General features: G+C 41.7%; 1 pseudogene; it reads right to left on the reverse strand.

Annotated features, from left to right (window-relative positions):
* Positions 1-3,137: 3,137 nt before the first annotated feature.
* LOC138073735 (cAMP-regulated phosphoprotein 19 pseudogene) lies at positions 3,138-3,476 on the reverse strand (annotated as a pseudogene).
* Positions 3,477-9,049: the final 5,573 nt, after the last annotated feature.

The following is a 9,049-nucleotide window of genomic DNA, read 5'->3' on the forward strand; positions in this document are numbered from 1 at the left end:
AACATGGACTCAGATACTTGTGTACTAATGTTCTTAGCAGCAGTATTCACAATAGCAAACGGTAGAAATAAAGTATGCATCAACAGATGAATAGACAAACAAAATGTGGTATATATATACACAATGGAATATTATTCAGCCTTAAAAAGAAATGAACCGTTGATACATACTACAACATGGAAGAACAGTGCAAACATGATAAGTGAAATAAGCCAAACACAAAAGGACAAATGATTCATTAAATGCCTTATATGAGGCATTTAAAAATAGACATTCATAGAAACAGGAAATAGAATAGACTAGAAGTATAAGCAGGGGCTGGCTGTGTTCAGTCACTCAGTCATGTCTGACTCTTTGTGACTCTGCCTGCCATGCTTCTCTATCCATGGAATTTTTCAAGCAAGAATACTGGAGTGAGTTGCCATTTCCTCCTCCAGAGATTCTCCCCAACCCAGGGATCAAGTCAGTGTCTCATGTCTCCTGCATTGGCAGGTGGATTCTTTATCACTGCACCATCAGGGAGTAGGGAGCAAAATCCTAAGTTATTGTTTAAAGCGTACAAGTTTTCTGTTTGGAATGATGAACAGTTTCTAAGTATGGGAGGTTATGAGTATGTTGGGAAAAGGAAAGTACTGGAACTCTTTGTACTTTCAGCTCAATTTTGCTGTGACCCTAAAACTGCTCTAAAAAATTAAGTCTATGTTTTAAAAAAATTTCTGGAATTAGATTGTGGTGATAATTACACAACATTGTTAATTTACTTAAGGCCGCTTAATTGTATACTTAAAAATAACTAAAATGGTAAATTTTATGTTATGTATTGTTTACTAGAATTTAAAAAAAGAACCAAGAAGAGAATTTCTAGCAACTGTTTAAAGCTTTATTATCTAGCCATGTGATTTTGAATTAAACATTGCTCCATGTTTAGTAATAACCGTTTTGTTGTTATTCCTGTCTTTTCTGTTTCTCTTACAATCCATATTAGAAAATTCTGTGTCTCTGTCTTCAAAATGTGATATGTCTGGCCACGTCTCTACCTCAGCCACAACCCCTACCCGCAGTGTGACTCCCTGTCACTTCTCACCCGGATTCTGTGGTAGACCTACTAACCTCCCTCCTTCCATGCTGCACACTCTGTGCTGCAGCTGCCCTGTAGTCTGTTCTCTGGGCAGCAGGTCATACCACTCCCCTGCACAAAGCCCTCCCGGTAAACTATCGTGTATTTAACATGCCAGACACTGCTCTAGGACAGTGACAAAAACCTATGACCTCATGGAGCTTATATTTTAGTGAATTTAGAATACAATGCAAATTCTTAAGTGACCTACAAGCATGATATGGTCCCAGGTTACCTCTCTGACTTCATTTTAGCCCATGGCCTTGTGGAAAACAGTTCTGTAAACAAGATTAGAATTCTGTTAGAAATGAAGTAAGGGGTGAGTAGCTGTGGTTAAAAAATATTCATGCTTATATTGAAAAAATGCTTACCAAATTTCCCTCCCCAGTGAGACAACCTATGATGTTATCTGGATCCTGTGTTCAGGTTCAAGATCAAGAGTTTTGACTGATGTATGTTGTCTTCCTCATCAAGTTTGGATATGGCCCTTTGAGGTCTGACAACCAAAACTTGTCTATATCTAACATATCTAAAAAATAGTGGAGAAAAATAGATAACTACAATGAAAGTCTCTGGAAAGGAGAGAATGGATGAAAAATAGAACAGTTATTGTTGATCCATAGCATACATTATACCCAGTGGGGCTGAAGTAAGGAAGACTCCTCCTTCGCTGGTGGTGAAGTGAGTTTCTTGACCAGCCAATTGGCAACCACCAAATTTGTTCTCTCCAGGGATCTTCTTTATTGCCACCATGGCCCCTTGTTCTTCCTGCTAGATAATCTTGCTTGTTCTTATTCTTCATGGCTATACCAGAGGTGGTGGTGGTGGTTGTTTAGTTGCTAAGTCATGTCTGACTCTTTTGCAACCTCGTGGACTATAGCCCACCAGGCTCCTCTGTCCATGGGATTCTCCAGGCAAGAATACCGAAGTGGGTATTTCCTTCTCGAGGGGATCTTCCTGACCCAGGGATTGAACCTGTGTCTCCTGCAGTGCAGGCAGATTCTTTATCACTGAGCCCCCTGTAGGTATGGGGTAAATGCCTTTCTTGAGACTGACTACTCAGCTTTAGCTGTGGTATAAGTTGGGAGCCTAGAAAGGCAATAAACTGATAGGCCTGGGGATTCTTTGTCAAGTTTCTATAGCAGTTCAGTAGCCCTTGGTTCAATTCCTCCTGCTAGTTCCCACAGCCAAATATTTTTTTCCTAGTCCCTATAGCCAGAGGATGCAAAGTTCTGATAGGCTAGCCTTGGGTCCTACACCCACCCCTGGAGCTGGTAGGGGAGTTGCTTTTCTCTTGACCCAATGTGTGTGTGGGCGGGTAGGGGGTGGGTCCCCGTTTTATCTTATCATTATTTTTTTTTAATCCATGGGGTCACAAAGAGTTGGACATGACTGAGCAACTAAGCATGTGAGCTAGTATGACTAGGCAGCCTATCTATTGATGGGTGGGGCTGTATTCCAGCCTATGGGGTTGCAGAGAGCCAGATATGACTTAGACAACAGCAAGACTCTTGAGAGTCCCTTGGACTGCATGGAGATCAAACCAGTCAATCCTAAAGGAATATTCATTGGAATACTGTTGCTGAAGCTGAAGCTCCAATACTTTGGCCACATGATGCAAAAAGCCAAGTCATTTGAAAAGACCCTCATGCTAGGAAAGATTGCAGGCAAAAGGAGAAGAGGGCGACAGTAGATGAGATGGTTAGATAGCATCACCCACTCAGTGGACATGAATTTGAGCAAACCCTGGGAGATAGTAAAGGACAGGGAAGCCAGGCGTGCTGCAGTCCATGGGGTTCCAAAGAGTTGGACACACTTTAGCAACTGAACAACAATACATACAATCATTTTCAAGCAGATTATATGCACACTAACATGTTCTTTTCATCAGTGCATTGTTAAACTAAGAATGGAGAAGTAATATATTAAGGAGAAATAATGGGAGACCTATGTTTCTGAATAGATTGAACAGCACAGAAATAAAGGAAATTAGAAGATTCACACAGTTCAGCTCTTTTAATCAGCCAACCAGCTTGCGGGCAACAAGGCAAGTCTTCTGTTGAGAAAGATCCTGTGGAGTAGGCTTGTGGTTGCCAGTGACCTCTGTCTTATCTGTAGCTGCAGTAGGAAGTTGCTTGTTCTTCATTTTTGCTTTAGCCATGTTGCAATCCCCAGAATCGAAGTATTTTTGTCCTTTCTGCAATCATTTTCTTAAAAAATCTGAACCTCTAGGCTTTTGTCCCAGATGAGGATCCCTTGCTATTAATTCTACTTTTTCAGCTTTCTCTGGACTGATCACTTTATCTTCCAGTTCCTTCTGCTCCTCTGTGGAGGCTGCCTCAGAGACTTCCTTGAACATATTGCTCCTTCCCCCTTGTCCTGCTCTGCCAGATTTCAAATAAAGATGATATCACCACAGAAGGGGAAATGATGGCTAGGAGAAATAGACAAATAATGTACACTGTAAGACATGCTTTAGCTCTGGTATTCTCCACCCCTGTAGAGAAGACAGATGTTGCTCACATCTGTTGCTTGTGATACATTTCCATGGGTACACTCACAAAATAATGTGAGTGTACCATAAACTTCCCTTTCCTCCCCCAGAAAGCATACTGGAATGTACATATATTCTATCAAAGTGATGCTATTACAGAGATAACCTGAATCTAATTAATTTTAATTGTATCATTTGTAAATTTTGGTACTTTATTATTACAGACAAATTTCTGAAACTAAGTTGGAATTGATTATAACTCATCAAGTGTGTCACAATTGTTATACATTTGTTGGAGGAAGGGTCTCATTTTTGGTACCCCAGTACTACTAAGTAATGTCTTGTTTTGATATCTTGGTAAAATTAACCTTCTTTCTTTGAGCACACATTGCCAAGTGACCAAGGTGAGGACCCAAGACAAGAGGGGATGTCTACTGGATCAAATATATTCAGGATAATGCACCAAGCAGATAATTACACAGGAAGTATTAGAAATACTGTAGATTTTCAATTAAAAAAGCCTATTTTCCTTGGTGATTCAAGAATCCTATTTTCTTTCTTCAGAAAATGTAAACTGGATAATTTTGACTTAGAGTTAATTAATTTTCTAGTCTCCCATTCTGTCCTAAGTATGAGAGTATATTGGACCATGTTCCCATGGCATGTGGGATCATAGTTCCCCAACCGAGGATCAAACCCATGCCCCCTGCAGTGAAAGCCTGGAATTTTAACCACTGGACCTCCAGAGAAGTCCCTATTAAGTGTATTCTTCTTACCTTTGTGTACTTCTGGGACAGAAGGGTCAGTAACAACTGAACTATTTTAACTATGGAAATAATGTCTGTTATTAAATTCCCAGTACAAAATTAATCACTTGGCTAAATTAACAGAGAGTAAAACTAGCATTCAGTTCAGTTCAATTCAGTCGCTCAGTCGTGTTCAACTCTTTGCGACCTCATGAATTGCAGCACGCCAGGCCTCCCTGTCCATCACCAACTCCCGGAGTTCACTAAAACTCATGTCCATCGAGTCGGTGATGCCATCCAGCCATCTCATCCTCTGTCGTCCCCTTTTCCTCCTGCCCCCAATCCCTCCCAGCATCAATTGGTATCATCCTAAAAATCAGAGTCTTTTTCTGTAAAACTACGTAAGATAGTTCCTCAGAGAAGCTTGAAGCAGCTGACTTTCAGAATGCATAAGCCTACGAAGTGGTGACTTAAAACCTGGAGAAAGCACTAGGCTTCCTTATTCTGCTTTCATTTCCCTTTTTGACATCATTCAGGAGATGTTTCCTCATCTGTGATGGAAGGGAGGCAGCAGGCTAGGGATTTAATAATGTACTATTGCAGATTTCCTCTCTTAAAAAAAAAAACTAGTTAAACGTGCAACAAGTATGCCCCATTTCAAAGGAGACTACTGTGCAAAAATCAAGTTTACAGGTTTGGAAGGTTGCAGGGTGAGCTTCATTTTATAACATGCAGCAAGTGTACATAACGGTAAGACTTATGCAATAATGTATTCCCCTAATGTTTTTAAATAGTATGTTTGTTTATAGACTTTTATATACCAGGAGGGGAGCAAAAGAACAGACAAACCTAAGGCTGGCTAAAAAGCCTCAGAAGACATGGCCAAATGGGTGATGCATCAGAAGTGAAGATAAAACATGTAGAAGATGATAATTAGAAAATTAATCTGATAAATATTTATTAGTTTTTGCTTAAACATGTATTAAACAAAACAATACAAAGATAAGTAAGACAGGATTCTGTATTCTCAAGTCAACATAATATGAAATGATCTTATGTGATGGAAATAGAGAATAAGTTCAGAATTGCATGGTACAGTTTGTTTCGTAAAGGTATATAGAATATATGTATAACTGAATCATTTTGCTGTACACCTGAAACTAAAACAACATTATAAATCAACTTGTCTCTAATATACAATAAAAATTAAATTTAAAAAGTATATAGAAATGAAAAATGGTGAAGTAGCCAGAGAAGACTGGGAAAGGCAATACTTGGGAAGTAGAACTTGCAAGGTAGAGAGGCCAAGGGGTGGAGAGAGCCATTTCAGAAAGACACAAATGACTGTGTAATGTGGGGCCTCACAAGACCAACTTGACTCCAGCAGAGGGTGAACATTTCTAAAAATCTACTCTTAATTGAGTAAAATGCTTAAGAATGGATGAGATTGTGAGACAATGCAGCAGGCTACAGAAAGCATTTGTAAAAATGGTGTGATAAAAATGCGTTTTAGGACTTCCCTGGCGGTCCAGTGGTGAAGAATCTGTCTGCCAATACAGGAGACACAGATTCCAGTCCCTGATCCATGAAGACCCCACATGCTGCAGGGCAATTAAACCTGTGCACCACGGCTTCTGAAGACTGCTTGCCCTCGAGCCCGTGCTCTGCAACGAGAGAAGCCACTTAAGAAGCCCAAGCATCGCATCTAGAGAATAGCCCCCTCTTGCCACAACCAGAGAAAGACTGCGTGCAGCAACAAAGACCCAACACAGCCAAAAAATAAACAATAAATAAACTTTTAAAAAATATGTCTTAACAGGGTAGTGATGTACACGATGAAACTGCAAGGTAGATTGGATTGAAGGCTGTTGAAATAATTTAAATCATGTCAGTACATATTTATTGAGTTGCTACTGTATCATTGCATTCTATACTGTGGAGGATACAAAAATGAGTAAGGTACACCTAGTTCAGTTCAGTTCAGTTCAGTCGCTCAGTCGTGTCCGACTCTTTGCGACCCCATGAATCACAGCACGCCAGGCCTCACTGGCAACTCCCAGAGTTCACGCAGACTCACATCCATTGAGTCAGTGATGCCATCCAGCCATCTCATCCTCGGTCATCCCCTTCTCCTCCTGCCCCTGATCCCTCCCAGCATCAAAGTCTTTTCCAATGAGTCAACTCTTCCCATGAGGTGGCCAAAGTACTGGAGCTTCAGCTTTAGCATCATTCCTTCCAAAGAAATCCCAGGGTTGATCTCCTTCAGAATGGACTGGTTGGATTTCCTTGCAGTCCAAGGGACTCTCAAGAGTCTTCTCCAACACCACAGTTCAAAAGCATCAATTCTTCGGCAGCCTTCTTCACAGTCCAAGTCTCACATCCATACATGACCACAGGAAAAACCATAGCCTTGACTAGATGGACCTTAGTCGGCAAAGTAATGTCTCTGCTTTTGAATATGCTATGTTGGTTGGTCATAACTTTTTTTCCAAGGAGTAAGCGTCTTTTAATTTCATGGCTGCAGTCACCATCTGCAGTGATTTTGGAGCCCCAAAAAATAAAGTCTGACACTGTTTCCACTGTTTCCCCATCTATTTCCCATGGAGTGATGGGACCGGATGCCATGATCTTCGTTTTCTGAATGTTGAGCTTTAAGCCAACTTTTTCACTCTCCTCTTTCACTTTCATCAAGAGGCTTTTTAGCTCCTCTTCACTTTCTGCCATAAGGGTGGTGTCATCTGCATATCTGAGGTTATTGATATTTCTCCCGGCAATCTTGATTCCAGCTTGTGTTTCTTCCAGTCCAGCGTTTCTCATGATGTGGACTTCCCTGGTGGCTCAGACGGTAAAGCGTCTGTCTACAATGTGGGAGACCCAGGTTCGATCCCTGGGCTGGGGAGATCCCCTGGAGAAGGAAATGGCAATCCACTCCAGGACTATTCCCTGTAAAATCCCATGGACAGAGGAGCCTGGTAGGCTACAGCCCATGGGGTCACAAAGAGTCGGACACGACTGAGCGACTTCCCTTCACTTCACTCTGCATATAAGTTAAATAAGCAGGGTGATAAAGTACACCTAATTTCTGTACTTAAAGGACCAACCGGTACATTTGTATGGCCCAACCGGTTATTTGTATGTCCAATACACAAATAATTGTGAGATTAGATAGAGAAGAGAATGATGAATGATTTTTCTGGTCTCAAAATCTATGAATAGTTTGCCACAACAGAGCCTCCAAGTACTGTAGAGGCTCAAAAAGAGACATTAAGCTAGGGATAAAGGAAGGTTTTTTGGAAAGAGAGATCTTTTGAGATGGGCCTTGAAGGAGAAACAGGCAGTGATGGGGGAAGAAAATTCCAGACAGTGGGAAGCAAAATGATTCGTTGGAGAACTACTACTTTAAAACTGGGTTCAATCCCAGGTCAGCAACCAGCTCAGCAATCCCAGGTTTTGAAAGGCAAAATATACAGCCTCTCAGAACTTGAATTTCCCCTCTGTTGAGTGAAAGTGAAGTGAAAGTCGCTCAGTCGTGTCTGACTCTTTGCGACCCCATGGACTATACAGTTTATGGAATTCTCCAGGCCAGATTACTGGAGTGAGTCGCCTTTCCCTTCTCCAGGGGATCTTTCCAACCCAGATCTCCCGCATTGCAGGTGGATTCTTTACCAGCTGAGCCACAAGGGAAGCCCAAGAATACTGGAGTGGGTAGCCTATCCCTTCTCCAGGGGACCTTACCGACCCAGGAATCAAACCAGGGTCTCCTGCATTCCAGGCAGATTCTTTACCAACTGAGCTATAAATGAAGATAATAATCGTCCTACCTCACAGCGGTGAGAAGATTAAATAATAATATACAAAGAGTATAGCACATTGGAAAAGGAAGTGGCAACCCACTCCAGTATTCTTGCCTGGAGAATCCCATGGACAGAGGAGCCTGGTGGGCTAAGATCCATGGGGTTGCAAAGAGTTGGACACAACTGAAGTGACTTAGCACGCATGCACATAGCACATTCACTGGCATATAATTGGTGCATCCAACAAACGTTAGCTAGGACTGTTGTAACAACAAAGTGTGGAAAAAGTGCAGAGGATAATAAGCATAAATGTCCTTGAAACATGAATAAAGCTAGCTGCTTTGAGTGTAAGATTTATGTATGAGAAGAGCTGCCTTAATCTGACTGCTATAATAAAATACCATAAACTGGGTGGCTTATAAATGTGTGTGTGTGTGCACTCCATCTTGTCCAACTCTTTGCAACCCCATGGGATTGTAGCCCACCAGGCTTCTCTGTCCATAGGATTTTCCAGGCAAGAATACTGGAGTGGGTTGCCATGCCCTCCTCCAGGGGATCTTCCTGACCCCGGAAATGAACCCATCTCTCCTGCATCTCCGGCATTGGCAGGCAGATTCTTTACCACTGATCCGCTTGGGAAGCTTATAAACAACCAAAATTTATCTCCTCACAGTTCTGGAGGCTGGGAAGTCCAAGATCAAGATGCTGGCAGATTCATTGTCTGGTGAGGCTCCCTTCCTGTTCATATATGGCTGTCAGTGAACACATGGTGAGCTGTGTCCTCCAAGATGAAAGGGGTAAGGAAGCTCTCTGGGCTGGGAGTGTTCAACATAAACCTACCATGGTTTGTCATATTAGAAAAGAGTCCATAAAAGAGCACTAATGTCATGCCAAATAT

The sequence above is a fragment of the Capricornis sumatraensis genome, chromosome 2 (genome assembly GCF_032405125.1).
Source record: "Capricornis sumatraensis isolate serow.1 chromosome 2, serow.2, whole genome shotgun sequence".
NCBI lineage: Eukaryota > Metazoa > Chordata > Mammalia > Artiodactyla > Bovidae > Capricornis > Capricornis sumatraensis.